Below are 16449 nucleotides of genomic sequence, written 5' to 3'. Positions count from 1 at the left end.
CCCAAAAAGAAAATATACACTACCAGTCAAAAGTTTGGACACACCGCTACTCATTCAAGGGTTTTTCTCTTTATTTGCACTATTTTCTACATTGTGGAATAATAGTGAAGACATCAACTATGAAATAACACATATGGAATCATGTAGTAACCAAAAAAAGGGTTAAACAAATCAAAATATATTTGAGATTCTTCAAAGTAGTCACCCTTTGCCTTGACAGCTTTGCACACTCTTGGCATTCTCTCAACCAGCTTCACCTGGAATGCTTTCCAACAGTCTTGAAGGAGTTCCCACATATGCTGAACACTTGTTGGCTGCTTTTCCTTCACTCTGCGGTCTAACTCATCACAAACCATCTCAATTGGATTGAGGTCGGGTGATTGTGGAGGCCAGGTCATCTGATGCAGCACTCCATCACTCTCCTTCTTGGTCAAATAGCTCTTACGCAGCCTGGAGGTGTGTTGGGTCATTGTCCTGTTGAAAAACAAATGATAGTCCCACTAAGCGCAAACCAGATGGGATGGTGTATCGCTGCAGGATGCTGTGGTAGCCATGCTGGTTAAGTGGGCCTTGAATTCGTAGTAAATCAGTGTCACCAGCAAAGCACCATCACACCACCTCCTCCATGCTACACGGTGGGAACCACACATGCAGAGATCATCCGTTCACCTACTCTGCGTCTCACAAAGACACAGCAGTTGAAACCAATAATCTCACATTTGGACTCCAGACGAAAGGACCGGTCTAATGTCCATTGCTCATGTTACTTGGCCCAAGCAAGTCTCTTCTTATTATTGGTGTCCTTTAGTAGTGGTTTCTTTGCAGCAATTTGACCATGAAGGCCTGATTCATGCAGTCTCCTCTTGAACAGTTGATGTTGAGATGTGTCTGTTACTTGAACTCTGAAGCATTTATTTGGGCTGCAATCTGAGGTGCAGTTAACTCTAATGAACTTATCCTCTGCAGCAGAGGGAACTCTGGGTCTTTCTTTCCTGTGGCGGTCCTCATGAGAGCCAGTTTCATCATAGCGCTTGATGGTTTTTGCAACTGCACTTGAAGAAACTTTCAAAGTTCTTGGAAGTTTTATGGATTGACTGACATTCATGTCTTAAAGTAATGGACTGTCATTTCCCTTTGCTTATTTGAGCTGTTCTTGCCATAATATGGACTTGGTCTTCTACCAAATAGGGCTATCTTCTCTATACCACTCCTATCTTGTCACAACACAACTGATTTGCTCAAACGCATTAAGAAGGAAAAAAATTCCACATATACATTTTTAACACGGTGCATCTGTCAATTGAAATGCATTCCAGGTGACCTCATGAAGCTGGTTGAGAGAATGCCAAGAGTGCAAAGGGTGACTAGTTTTGAAGAATCTCAAATATAAAATGTATGTAGATTATTTTTTAATTTTAATGTTTGTTTACTTCCTGATTCCATATGTGTTATTTCATAGTTTTGATGTCTTCACTATTATTCTACAATGTTGAAAATAGTAAAAATTAAGAAACTCTGGAATGAGGTTTGTCCAAACTTTTGACTGGTAGTGTATGTACATATTTTTGTTGTGAATATCGTCATTGCGTAACCCAAATGCTAAACTTTACTTTTTTGCTACAGTGATAACACCGATGAGATAATGACAACTTTGTAATTGTTAAAATAAATTAAAAAGTTGTCCGCATGGCGTTCACTCTGCTGGGCAGAGCTGTGCTCCTCAGACAGAAGGACTTGGCTGACCTAAAAAGCTTATTTATCCCAAAGATATCGTTCTCCGTCAGCATAGAGATTTATTTTTGTAGAGTTTCTAGGCGGAGGTTGAGCCTGACTCGCGCAAGGGGCCTGCCTGCTCACCAGTTTCCTGTTCTTTACAGGGTATTTTTGGAAACTGAAAGGCCATGTTGTGTTCAGTCACTCAGAGTAGCCTTTGTAACTGAACGGCGGATCTGTTTTGGGGGGGAGGGGGGGGGGGGTCCAGTAGGCTGAGAACTCACTGGTACACTGTGTTTTGATTTGGTTAGTCCGTCTGTACAGATGCAAATTAGCTATGTGTTTTTGTTTTCATATTGTTAATGTTTTGTCCCTCCTGTGGTTAAACTGTCTCTATAATTGTACCAGAATCATTCCAGGTACAGTAGCTGTATATGTGTAAAGATAACATTTGAGTTTGTGGTGTTAGAGGTTGAGAGGTGGTTCAGACTAGTCACACTGAGGCTCGTGATGGATGCTGAATCAGTGATGTGTTGTGAACATAGTAGCCTGGTCCCAGATCTGTTGCCTCCTCCTTCTATAGCCTGGTCCCAGATCTGTTGTCTCTTCCTTCTATAGCCTGGTCCCAGATCTGTTGTCTCCTCCTTCTGTAGCCAGGTCCCAGATCTGTTGTCTCCTTCTATAGCCTGGTCCCAGATCTGTTGTCTCCTCCTTCTATAGCCTGGTCCCAGATCTGTTGTCTCTTCCTTCTATAGCCTGGTCCCAGATCTGTTGTCTCCTCCTTCTGTAGCCAGGTCCCAGATCTGTTGTCTCCTCCTTCTATAGCCTGGTCCCAGATCTGTTGTCTCCTCCTTCTATAGCCTGGTCCCAGATCTGTTGTCTCCTCCTTCTGTAGCCAGGTCCCAGATCTGTTGTCTCCTCCTTCTGTAGCCAGGTCCCAGATCTGTTGTCTCCTTCTATAGCCTGGTCCCAGATCTGTTGTCTCCTCCTTCTATAGCCTGGTCCCAGATCTGTTGTCTCCTTCTATAGCCTGGTCCCAGATTTGTTGTCTCCTCCTTCTGTAGCCTGGTCCTAGATCTGTTGTCTCTTCCTTCTATAGCCTGGTCCCAGATCTGTTGTCTCCTCTTTCTATAGCCTGGTCCCAGATCAGTTGTCTCCTTCTATAGCCTGGTCCCAGATCAGTTGTCTCCTTCTATAGCCTGGTCCCAGATCTGTTGTCTCCTTCTATAGCCTGGTCCCAGATCTGTTGTCTCCTCCTTCTGTAGCCTGGTCCCAGATCTGTTGTCTCTTCCTTCTATAGCCTGGTCCCAGATCTGTTGTCTCTTCCTTCTATAGCCTGGTCCCAGATCTATTGTCTCCTCCTTCTATAGCCTGGTCCCAGATCTGTTGTCTCCTTCTATAGCCTGGTCCCAGATCTGTTGTCTCCTTCTATAGCCTGGTCCCAGATCTGTTGTCTCCTCCTTCTATAGCCTGGTCCTAGATCTGTTGTCTCTTCCTTCTATAGCCTGGTCCTAGATCTGTTGTCTCTTCCTTCTATAGCCTGGTCCTAGATCTGTTGTCTCTTCCTTCTATAGCCTGGTCCCAGATCTGTTGTCTCCTCCTTCTGTAGCCTGGTCCCAGATCTGTTGTCTCTTCCTTCTATAGCCTGGTCCCAGATCTATTGTCTCCTCCTTCTATAGCCTGGTCCCAGATCTATTGTCTCCTCCTTCTATAGCCTGGTCCCAGATCTATTGTCTCCTCCTTCTATAGCCTGGTCCCAGATCTGTTGTCTCCTTCTATAGCCTGGTCCCAGATCTGTTGTCTCCTCCTTCTATAGCCTGGTCCTAGATCTGTTGTCTCTTCCTTCTATAGCCTGGTCCTAGATCTGTTGTCTCTTCCTTCTATAGCCTGGTCCTAGATCTGTTGTCTCTTCCTTCTATAGCCTGGTCCCAGATCTGTTGTCTCTTTCTATAGCCTGGTCCCAGATCTGTTGTCTCCTCCTTCTGTAGCCTGGTCCCAGATCTGTTGTCTCTTCCTTCTATAGCCTGGTCCCAGATCTGTTGTCTCCTTCTGTAGCCTGGTCCCAGATCTGTTGTTGTCTCCTCCTTCTATAGCCTGGTCCCAGATCTGTTTGTGCTCTTGCCTACCCTACTCCTGTCCCTATCAAGAGAAACTATTTGGTGGCACAAACTGGCATCAGGCTACTATAAATCAGGCTACTATAAATCAGGCTACTATAAATCAGGCTACTATAAATCAGGCTTTTCATTAGAATGTATAGTGATGACAGTTACACTGTCATGGTGTAAAGTACGAGAGATATGTTTATCTGTCTGGACTATGTCACTATGTCCCTGAAAGAGAGATGTTATTTTTAAATGTTTCCAGGTTCACATTGAGGCTGGCTTTATTTGTTAATGTAATGAACAGTTTTATAATTTTCTGTTAATCTAATCCAGGCGGTGTGCATCACTTACACATTAACAGCAGTGAGCGAATTGTTTTATGTAAAAAGGGAAATGTATCGCTTTATCTACTTTAGTATTGTTTGCAAAGGGGGGAAAACAAAATGATGTGACTTTCAAACAAATATGGCTTTGAACAGACAGCTTGATGCTGTTTGGAAAACCCATATGGAGCCATTCATTTAATCCTAATAAAGGCCCGATGCTGCCACCTAGTGAATGTTTAGCAGTCCTGCAGCTCATCCAATCACTGTAAAAGAGGGGGTGGATTAAGGGTGTGCGTATAAGTCCTTTTTTATTTTGTCATAATTAGAACCCTATTCCCTAAGTAGTGCACTACTTTTGACCAGAGCTCTATGTAGAAAATAGGGTGTCATTTGGGACTCGAATCATGGTTGATGTTTAACATGTCTGTATTATCTGTATATAGGTGTGTGTCGTCACCCTGCTGACTTGTATGAAGCAAAAATAAGTACATTTATATTATCCTACGAATGCCAATAAAGAGAGAGCTCAGGGCAGCAGCACTTCAAGTAATGTGTGTTTCATGATGATCAGGGTTTTGTTGGCTTGGGGTGCACCAGCGTGAATCATTGTCATGTAAATTTCAGACTGTTCGAGCGTTTCCTTGGAAACGAGCCTGGAGTCGGGACACCCAACTGGGTCCTAGCCAGCCGCTGAGTTGGAGCCAATTGCTATATAGGTTATATAATCATACTGTATATAGGCCTATATTTGGCCCAGGCTATTGGGACACTGATTGTCCGTTCACTTGAGTATAGAATATCACCTCTCAAATGGCATTGATTGAGTTGATAAATGACTGTGTCGTTATAGCCTTTCTGGGTTTACACTTCTCTACACACTGTCCATGAAACAATTTATCAAGCTAGAATGAAAATAGATGAAATGTCAACCAAAAAAAGCTGCCCTGTCCATGTTCTGTTTCTATATCAACATTTGCACATAAAGGTGTTTTCCACTGCTATTTCTTGCGTAATTAATTCTACAGACACAAAGAAAGATCCCACCAACTGTCGACATTTCCTGTTTCCGTAAGCCCCTGTCATGACTTCTTAATGCGTCAGTTCATTCATCTGCATTTAAATGGTTGGATGGAAACCTGGTTACTGCAGAGATTACAGTAATTCAGTGTACAGTCATTCCAACTCTTTTCAGTGCACTAGTATGTCTCTTGAGTGAGTTAACAGTATCTCTTCTGTTCCACAGTAAAGTTCATCGATCCAGTTTAATACTGTAGAAATTCAAGGTTTCAATGAATCAAAAGCTGGACAATATCAGGCCAAACACATTGGTCTAGTATTGTGTATGTCAAGTTACTATTTATTTATTTTGTTTCGCCTTTATTTAACCAGGTAGGCTAGTTGAGAACAAGTTCTCATTTACAACTGCGACCTGGCCAAGATAAAGCAAAGCAGTGTGACACAAACAACAGCGTTAAACATACAGTCAATAATACAATACAAAAAGTCTATATACAGTGTGTGCAAATGAGGTAAGATTAGGGAGGTAAGGCAATAAATAGGCCATAGTGGTGAAATAATTACAATATAGCAATTAAACACTGGAGTGATAGATGTGTGCAAGTAGATATACTGGGGTGCAAAGGAGCAAAATAAACAGTATGGGGATGAGGTAGTTGGATGGGCTATTTACAGATGTGCTATGCACAGGTGCAGTGATCTGTGAGCTGCTCTGACAGCTGGTGCTTAAAGCTAGTGAGGGAGATATGAGTCTCCAGCTTCAGTGATTTTTGCAGTTCGTTCCAGTCATTGGCACCAGAGAACTGGAAGGAAAGGCGGCCAAAGGGGGAATTGGCTTTGAGGGTGACAAGTGAAATATACCTGCTGGAGCACGTGCTACGAGTGGGTGCTGCTATGGTGACCAGTGAGCTGAGATACGGCGGGGCTTTACCTAGCAGAGACTTATAGATGACCTGGAGCCAGTGGGTTTGGTGACGAATATAAAGCAAGGGCCAGCCAACAAGAGCATACAGGTCGCGTTGGTGGGTAGTATATGGGGCTTTGGTGACAATGGATGGCACTGTGATAGACTGCATCCAATTTGCTGAGTGAGTGTTGGAGGCTATTTTGTGAATGACATCACCGAAGTCAAGGATCGGTAGGATAGTCAGTTTTACGAGGGTATGTTTGGCAGCATGAGTGAAGGATGCTTTGTTGCAAAATAGGATGCCGATTCTAGATTTAACTTTGGATTGGAGATGCTTAATGTGAGTCTGGGAGGAGAGTTTACAGTCTAACCAGACACCTAGGTATTTGTAGTTGTCCACATATTCTAAGTCAGAACCGTCCAGAGTAGTGATGCTGGACGGGCGGGCAGGTGCGGGCAGTGATCGATTGAAGAGCGTGTATTTAGTTTTACTTGCATTTAAGAGCAGTTGGAGGCCACGGAAGGAGAATTGTATGGCATTGAAGCTCGTCTGGAGGTTAGTTAACACAGTGTCCAAAGAAGGGCCAGAAGTATACAGAATGGTGTCGTCTGCGTAGAGGTGGATCAGAGAATCACCAGCAGCAAGAGCAACATCATTGATGTATTCAGAGAAAAGAGTCGGCCCGAGAATTGAACCCTGTGGCACCCCCATAGAGACTGCCAGAGGTCCGGACAACAGGCCCTCCGATTTGACACACTGAACTCTGTCTGAGAAGTAGTTGGTGAACCAGGCGAGGCAGTCATTTGAGAAACCAAGGCTGTTGAGTCTGCCGATAAGAATGTGGTGATTGACAGAGTCGAAAGACTTAGCCAGGTCGATGAATACAGCTGCACAGTATTGTCTCTTATCGATGGCGGTTATGATATCGTTTAGGACCTTGAGCGTGGCTGAGGTGCACCCATGACCAGCTCGGAAACCTGATTGCATAGCAGAGAAGGTGCGGTGGGATTCGAAATGGTCGGTGATCTGTTTGTTAACTTGGCTTTCGAAGACCTTAGAAAGGCAGGGTAGGATAGATATAGGTCTATAACAGTTTGGGTCTAGAGTGTCTCCCCCTTTAAAGAGGGGGATGACCGCGGCAGCTTTCCAATCTATGGGAATCTCAGACGATACGAAAGAGAGGTTGAACAGGCTAGTAATAGGGGTTGCAACAATTTCGGCAGATAATTTTAGAAAGAGAGGGTCCAGATTGTCTAGCCCGGCTGATTTGTAGGGGTCCAGATTTTGAAGCTCTTTCAGAACATCAGCTATCTGGATTTGGGTGAAGGAGAAATGGGGAGGCTTGGGCAAGTTGCTGTGGGGGGTGCAGAACTGTTGGCCGGGGGTTGGGGTAGCCAGGTGGAAAGTATGGCCAGCCGTAGAAAAATGCTTATTGAAATTCTCAATTATCTTTATCGGTGGTGACAGTGTTTCCTAGCCTCAGTGCAGTGGGCAGCTGGGAGGAGGTGTTCTTATTCTCCATGGACTTTTACAGTGTCCCAGAACTTTTTGGAGTTTGTGCTACAGGATGCAAATTTCTGTTTGAAAAAGGTAGCCTTAGCTTTCCTAACTGCCTGTGTATATTGGTTCCTAACTTACCTGAAAAATTGCATATCACGGAGGCTATTCGATGCTAATGCAGTACGCCACAGGATGTTTTTGTGCTGGTCAAGGGCAGTCATGTCCGGAGTGAACCAAGAGCTATATCTGTTCCTGGTTCTTAAATTATACTTTTGTACCAGATATATTTTCAAGAATTGGACCAGGCTAAAGGTGAATGCCATCAGGTAGAACAAGTGTGGCATCAATGTGCTGCCCATGTACAGGTAACTGCCAAAGTAAAGGAAACCCTTCAGTAAACGAGGGACACAAAGTATATTGAAAGCAGGTGCTTCCACACAGGTGTGGTTCCTGAGTTAATTAAGCAATTAACATCCCATCATGCTTAGGGGTCATCTATAAAAATGCCCCCTTTCCCAAATATGTTTTACTACCTTGGCTAACAGAAGAGAGCTCAGTGATTTTGGAAGAAGGGTCTTAAAAGAGCATAGGGGTTTAAAGTGAGTGTCCTTCCCCCACCTCCAGTCCGTATGCTAGGTTCAGGTATGCTAGGTTCAGGTATGCTAGGTTCAGGTATGCTAGGTTCAGGTATGCTAGGTTCAGGTTTGCGCGACTTGCCTCAAGAAAACGTTTTGTGTGAGCGAACAGCCGAAACATCACATTTTGTCAAAATATATGCGCAAACTGTTTAGACTGGGAGTGTGTCTGTCTCAGTCACCAGATCTCAACCCAGTTGAACACTTGTGGAAGATTCTGGAACGTTGCATGAGACGGCGTTTCCCACCACCATCAACAAAACACCAAATTATGGAAGTTCTTGTGGAAGAATAGATTTGCATCCCTCCAATAGAGTTCCAGACACTTATAGAATCTATGCCAAGGTGCATTGAAGCTGTTCTGGTGGGATTGTGGTGGCCCAAACGAGACTTAAGACGACTTTTACCATGGCCCATAGTGCACTAAATAGGCAATAGGGTGCCATTACTTCATTCTATATCGAGAGGACTCGTGATGTCTCCAGGAGTAAGTATAATTGTGTTGTCTTTATCTGTTGTGGTCTAGTACTGTCTTGCTGTCTATCTGTTGTGGTCTAGGACTGTCTGGTTGTCTATCTGTTGTGGTCCTAGCTAGCAAAAAGACAGTCCGAGACTATCTACTTTAAGTGCTTCCTGTCTTCCCAGTAGCCTACTGCTGTGTGAACTGCTTCCTGTCTTCCCAGTAGCCTACTGCTGTGTGAACTGCTTCCTGTCTTCCCAGTAGCCTACTTGATGTGTGAACTGCTTCCTGTCTTCCCAGTAGCCTACTTAATGTGTGAACTGCTTCCTGTCTTCCCAGTAGGCTACTTGATGTGTGAGCTGCTTCCTGTCTTCCCAGTAGCCTACTTAATGTGTGAACTGCTTCCTGTCTTCCCAGTAGGCTACTTGATGTGTGAACTGCTTCCTGTCTTCCCAGTAGCCTACTTAATGTGTGAACTGCTTCCTGTCTTCCCAGCAGCCTACTTGATGTGTGAACTGCTTCCTGTCTTCCCAGTAGCCTACTTAATGTGTGAACTGCTTCCTGTCTTCCCAGTAGCCTACTTAATGTGTGAACTGCTTCCTGTCTTCCCAGTAGGCTACTTGATGTGTGAACTGCTTCCTGTCTTCCCAGTAGCCTACTTAATGTGTGAACTGCTTCCTGTCTTCCCAGTAGGCTACTTGATGTGTGAACTGCTTCCTGTCTTCCCAGTAGCCTACTTAATGTGTGAACTGCTTCCTGTCTTCCCAGTAGCCTACTTAATGTGTGAACTGCTTCCTGTCTTCCCAGTAGCCTACTTAATGTGTGAACTGCTTCCTGTCTTCCCAGTAGCCTACTTAATGTGTGAACTGCTTCATGTCTTCCCAGTAGCCTACTTAATGTGTGAACTGCTTCCTGTCTTCCCAGTAGTCTACTTGATGTGTGAACTGCTTCCTGTCTTCCCAGTAGGCTACTTGATGTGTGAACTGCTTCCTGTCTTCCCAGTAGCCTACTTAATGTGTGAACTGCTTCCTGTCTTCCCAGTAGGCTACTTAATGTGTGAACTGCTTCCTGTCTTCCCAGTAGCCTACTTAATGTGTGAACTGCTTCCTGTCTTCCCAGTAGCCTACTGCTGTGTGAACTGCTTCCTGTCTTCCCAGTAGACTACTTGATGTGTGAACTGCTTCCTGTCTTCCCAGTAGCCTACTTAATGTGTGAACTGCTTCCTGTCTTCCCAGTAGCCTACTGCTGTGTGAACTGCTTCCTGTCTTCCCAGTAGCCTACTTGATGTGTGAACTGCTTCCTGTCTTCCCAGTAGCCTACTTAATGTGTGAACTGCTTCCTGTCTTCCCAGTAGGCTACTTGATGTGTGAGCTGCTTCCTGTCTTCCCAGTAGCCTACTTAATGTGTGAACTGCTTCCTGTCCTCCCAGTAGGCTACTTGATGTGTGAACTGCTTCCTGTCTTCCCAGTAGCCTACTTAATGTGTGAACTGCTTCCTGTCTTCCCAGCAGCCTACTTGATGTGTGAACTGCTTCCTGTCTTCCCAGTAGCCTACTTAATGTGTGAACTGCTTCCTGTCTTCCCAGTAGCCTACTTAATGTGTGAACTGCTTCCTGTCTTCCCAGTAGGCTACTTGATGTGTGAACTGCTTCCTGTCTTCCCAGTAGCCTACTTAATGTGTGAACTGCTTCCTGTCTTCCCAGTAGGCTACTTGATGTGTGAACTGCTTCCTGTCTTCCCAGTAGCCTACTTAATGTGTGAACTGCTTCCTGTCTTCCCAGTAGCCTACTTAATGTGTGAACTGCTTCCTGTCTTCCCAGTAGCCTACTTAATGTGTGAACTGCTTCCTGTCTTCCCAGTAGCCTACTTAATGTGTGAACTGCTTCATGTCTTCCCAGTAGCCTACTTAATGTGTGAACTGCTTCCTGTCTTCCCAGTAGTCTACTTGATGTGTGAACTGCTTCCTGTCTTCCCAGTAGGCTACTTGATGTGTGAACTGCTTCCTGTCTTCCCAGTAGCCTACTTAATGTGTGAACTGCTTCCTGTCTTCCCAGTAGGCTACTTAATGTGTGAACTGCTTCCTGTCTTCCCAGTAGCCTACTTAATGTGTGAACTGCTTCCTGTCTTCCCAGTAGCCTACTGCTGTGTGAACTGCTTCCTGTCTTCCCAGTAGACTACTTGATGTGTGAACTGCTTCCTGTCTTCCCAGTAGCCTACTTAATGTGTGAACTGCTTCCTGTCTTCCCAGTAGCCTACTGCTGTGTGAACTGCTTCCTGTCTTCCCAGTAGCCTACTTGATGTGTGAACTGCTTCCTGTCTTCCCAGTAGCCTACTTAATGTGTGAACTGCTTCCTGTCTTCCCAGTAGGCTACTTGATGTGTGAACTGCTTCCTGTCTTCCCAGTAGCCTACTTAATGTGGGAACTGCTTCCTGCTCATCATTTGCAGATAGTTGTTGACACATGAACCCGGATTAAAGGGCAGGGCGATTTGTGACTTGTTTTGGTAATCAGAGGCTGTATTGGAGGGGGAGTGGTTTCTCATCTCCTAGGCAATCATCGATTAGTACACGGCGGTGTACTCTTCACCTCTGCTAGGTAATTAGCGTTAGTTCTTCAGTCTCCCCTGGTTTCGCAGGGTTCAGCTGTAAACGACGGTCGTGTCAGTTTTGTTGCAAAACTAAGACCGTCGCCGAAACAGACTGTTCTGCGGCATTGTGGTCGAGAAGGAAAGAGGAAGTCTCCACTCTCTCACTTGAGTATCTTCCCTAGTTATTTACAGATCTTGTTTTGCTCTTTTGTAGCTTTGTAAACTGTGTGTTTTTCTATACCTGTTCACACATCTCCCTGTAGGCTTTAGATGCTCCCCAGCCCTTGGCTGAAACCCTTCTAATTTAGTGTACCCTGCGCGCACAACCTGGGTCTCTGGCAGCGCTTTGAACTGCCGATCTGTGGTCAAGAACGCTGAGTTCATCTCAGCCGATGTTGACTTTCAGTCCTTTGACTTATTGGCCCTGACGGAGACATGTCACCCCATAGAACACTGCTACTCCAGCTGCTCTGTCTTCATCTGACTGTTCTCTCATGATGGCTCATCATTCGTCGTTCTTGGCGACTTCAACCCCCCGACGTCTGCCTATGATTAATTTCTTTCCAACTCTCTCTTTCCCCTCCTTGCCTCTTTTGACCTCAGCCTTTTTTAATCATCTCCCTCTCACAAGACAGGCAATACGCTTGACCTCTTCTTTACATGAGGCTGCTCGCCTACTGATTTCTCTGCAACCCCCCCTCCAGGTCTCAGATAACTATTTTGTTTCCTTTTCTGTTTCCCTCTCCTCCAACCCTAACCACTCAGTCCCTACCCCCTCCAGGTCTCCCTCTCCTCCAACCCTAACCACTCAGCCTCTACCCAGATGGTCATGTGCCGTCGCAGTCTTTGTTCTCGCTCTCTCCCACTACTCTCTTCTATCCTATCATGTTTGCCGTCTGTTAAATCCTTCTCCCTCCTGATTCTGCCTCTTCGACCCTACTCTCCTTCCTTTCCGCATCCTATGACTCGCACGGTTCCCTTTCCTCCCGGCCCTCCCCTCCTGCTGAGTGACTCATTGCATGTTTACAGAACAGGGCTGCAGACAGCTGAGAGAAAATGAAAACTCAACTTCCGGAGGACCTATCATCCTTTCACTCCTCCTTCTCTACCTTCTCTTCCTCTGTATCTGCTGCTAAAGCCACTTTCTACCACTCTAAATGTCGAGCTTCTGCCTCTAACCATAGTGTGGTGGCAGGGATTTGTTCTGTAATGTTATGTCTTTCTACACCCTAACACAAAGCCACGGTTGCTTGTATTGACAAAACTGTTGTGTAAACAATATTTTATCACCTCCCACTATATAAGGGACATGTAACCATTTATTTTTTGAAATCCGAGTTAGATCTCCCCTGCAGTAGCTTGATTAAAGATATTTCTGTTACATAATTAAATAGTCTCTGCCTTGATCTTTTGGATCGGTTTTTCCACAACATTAGGAAACTTATTTTTCCTCAACCCCCCCCCTCCCTCATCCCTCCGCGGACGACTTTGTCAACCACTTTGGGGAAAAGGTTGACGACATCCGCTACTTATTCACTCATCCTATTGTGTCCACTGGTCTCGCTCACACAGAACTACCCTACGCCTTGACCTCTTTCTCCCCTCTCTCTCTCCAGATGGCATCCTGCGACTAGTGAGGTCTGGCTGCCCGACAACCTGCCCACTCGACCCCCATCCCCTCCTCCCTTCTCCACACCATCTCTGGAGTCCTTCACCCATTCCTCACGTCCCTCGTCAACTCATCCCTGAGCACAAACTGGCTCCCTTCTGACTTCAAAATGACCCGAGTTGCTCCCCTCAAGACACCAACACTCGACCCCACTGACGTCAAAAACTACAGACCGGTATCCCTTTCTTTTCTTTCCAAAACACTTGAGCGTGCTCTCTCTGATCAACTTTCTCGTTATCTCTCTCAGAACGATCTTCTTGACCCTAACCAGTCAGACTCTCTCCTCTGTTCTCATCCTCCTGGGTCTATCCTCTGTTCTAGATCTATCCGCTGCCTTCAACACCGTGAACCATCAAATCCTCCTCTCCTCCCTCTCAGGGCAGGGCGTATCAGGTTCTGCACACTCCTGGGTCGCATCCTACCTGGCGGACTGCTCCTACCAGGTGACGTGTAGAGGATCTGTGCAGACACCACGTACTCTCACTACTGGTGTCCCCCAGGGCTCAGTTCTAGGTCCTCTCCTCTTCTCTATATACAACAAGTCACTAGGCTCCGTCATATCCTCACATGGTCTCTCCTAACATTGCTATGTGGATGACACTCAACTACTTTTCTCCCTCCCCCCATTCTGAAACCCAGGTGGTGTTGGAGATTTTCCAGTCATCTGATGATTCTCAGTAACCTATAACTGTTATCTTTGAAGTAGAAAGAATAATCAATATAAGTTTAAATATTAGACATGTGTCAGCAGAATGAAGGCTGAAAGCCCATGTGAGTGTACAGAGCTAGATCAACATCGAATTGACCATTGGACATGTAAAAAAACAGAACGTAAGCAGAATCTGTGTAGATGAGACGAGACAAGGTAAACTAACAAGACGTGACTGGTCTGGGCCATATCTGATCTTGTGAAGGCTACTGGACACGCACATACATAAGTTAAGCATACATTGACGATCTAGACCTTTGGACAGGAACATTATCTAAGGGGTATGAATGTCACGGCCACCAATAGAATCTATGCCCCAATCTCTGAGCCAATTTAGAGAATGGAAACTAAGTAAGACGAGATTCGTAAAATTGGGTGATGACGTTATGTAAGTGTAAGACTATCAAAACCAAGCACTAAGAATAAAGATTCAGTTTCATGAACTAACTCGGCTTTGTTGCTCTCTGTGATAAAGTCAAATTGATTTCACAAGCTCTGGTATCTGAGAAGTATTTGAATCAATATTTTTCCACAACAGTGGCGAAATGCATCTCTGCGTGCCTGGCAGATATCACAACTTGGATGTCGGCCCACCCACCTCAAGCTCAACCTGGACAAGACAGAGCTGCTCTTCCTCCCGGGGCGGGCATGCCTGCTCAAAGACTAGCCTAGCTCACACAGGGAGCGGTGCAGGTCCTAATCCAGTCACTTCTCCTGTCTGGGCTACTGCAACTTTGCTGTTGCCTCTGCTCCCTGCATATGAAAACGTATGCATTCACTACTGTAAGTCGCTCTGGATAAGAGCGTCTGCTAAATGACTCAAGTGTTATTGCCGTTAAACCCTTGCCAACAGCCCTCTTTGTTGTCAACCTTCCCAAGTTCTCTCATGTCTCCCCGCTCCTCTGCACACTATTGGCTTCCAGTCGAAGTACGAATCCAGTATAAGACCATGGTGTTTACCTACGGAAACAGCAAGAGGAACTGTCCCTCCTTTACCTTCAGGCTATGCTCAAACCCTACACCCCAACCTGAGCACTCCGTTCTGCCACCTCTGGTCTCTTGGCCCTCTCACCCCTACGGGAGGTCAGTTCCCTGCCCATCTTCTGAAACCATGCCTTTTCAAACATTATCTTTAATTATCCTCCTCCTCACCTTGACTTCCCTCCACAAAAATAAACAACCCAGCTCTTGACCCATCTTCTAGTTTTAACTACTGATAGCTACATTGAGGAAATGTTTACTTTCTATGCCATGCGATATGTTGTCCCACCTAGCTATTTTAAGATCAAATCGAATGTTATTTGTCACATGTGCCAAATACAACAGGTGTAGACCTTACTGTGAAATGCTTACTAAACTAAATTTTCTTAACTGCATTAAGAACATATTTCCAAAATAAACTAAAGTAACAAAATGACAATAAAAAGGCTGTATTCAGGGGGTACCAGTACTGAGTCAATGTGCAGGGGGTACCAGTACTGAGTCAATGTGCAGGGGGTACAGGTTAGTCGAGGTAACTTGTACATGTAGGTAGGGGTGACGTGACTATACATAGAAAAGAAGCAGCAGTGTACAAAAAGGGGGGGGGGGGAATGCAAATATTCCGGGTGGCCGTTTGATTAATTAACCCGGAATATTTGCCTTTTTTCCCCCCCCCCCCCCTCCCCCTTTTTGTACACTGTTAAATAAAGGTCAAATTGAAACAAATGTGTATTTTACATTGTAATTATTTATCAGCCGCTGTGATCTAGAGTGCCTTTACAGTTCATTCATCTTCCAGCCTCAAGCCTTATCTGACGTGACTATACATAGAAAATTAACAGCAAGAAGCAGCAGTGTACAAAAGGGGGGGGGGAAAATGCAAATATTCCGGGTGGCTGTTTGATTAATTGTTCAGCAGTCAGATGAGGCTTGAGGGTAGAAGATGAAGACACTCTAGATCGGAGCGGCTGATAAATAATTACAATGTAAAATACACATTTGTTTCAATTTTACCTTTATTTAACGAGGCAAGTCAGTTAAGAACAATTTCTTATTTTTAATGATGACCTAGTGGGATAATTTCCTTGTTCAGGGGCAGAGTGACAGTTATTTTAAAAAAAATCCAGTTTTTTTTACCTTGTCAGGTCTGGGATTTGATCTTGCAACCTTTCGGTTACAAGACCAACACTCTAACCACTAGGCTATCTGCCTTTCATACGCATGACGCGCGTATGAAATAATCACAATGAGGCCTTGAAATAAGTTATATTTGTCCCTTTTATTGTTACTTATCTGTATGAGACATACTGTATGCAGCACATTGAAGTTCACAATTCATGTACGTTTTGTCCGACGTTGTTGCTTGGCAATACTATGCTTGCTGATTTTCAATGTTATGGACTGTATAACTTTAGCCTTAAAATAAAGCAGTTTGTATTCACAATGGATGAAACAATCCTAAAGAAATCAACCTTTATGGTCAGCATGTGCCCCTTTTTTTTATTCTTGCAAATATTTGTTCATCCTCGTCTCCTTATATATCTTCCAAGCAGCAAGTATTTATTTGTGTTATGATGTAGCCTAATACATGGGTCCTCCATAAAGACTCCTAGTGGAAATTCCCCAAATGACCTGCTCTGTTAAATGCCGAGATGATGTTAATGAGGGTTATGATAATTCATGACGATGATTAAAAAAAAAAAAAAGTGAAAAGTTACAAATAAAAGCATAGTAGCTCTCTCGGTAAACGCTCTGTTGACATCTACAACAACCCGCCCCCTATCCTCTCTGGTGTAATGCAGTCCATTGTCAATTGGTGGTGGAGGGATTGGGGGGTGG

At 44.8% G+C, this 16449-nt stretch overlaps 1 long non-coding RNA gene across 1 annotated transcript; it reads left to right on the top strand.

The window, feature by feature from the left end:
* Positions 1–8097: 8097 nt before the first annotated feature.
* On the top strand, positions 8098–16077 carry LOC139563818 (uncharacterized). Its single transcript, XR_011672649.1, has 4 exons — positions 8098–8691; positions 12868–13095; positions 13242–13363; positions 14168–16077. It is a non-coding gene; the product is annotated as an uncharacterized lncRNA (long non-coding RNA).
* Positions 16078–16449: the final 372 nt, after the last annotated feature.

Source organism: Salvelinus alpinus, chromosome 34, assembly GCF_045679555.1.
Source record: "Salvelinus alpinus chromosome 34, SLU_Salpinus.1, whole genome shotgun sequence".
Classification (NCBI taxonomy): domain Eukaryota; kingdom Metazoa; phylum Chordata; class Actinopteri; order Salmoniformes; family Salmonidae; genus Salvelinus; species Salvelinus alpinus.
The sequence above is the reverse complement of the archived record's forward strand: the minus strand, read 5'-3'. Positions and strand labels throughout refer to the sequence as shown.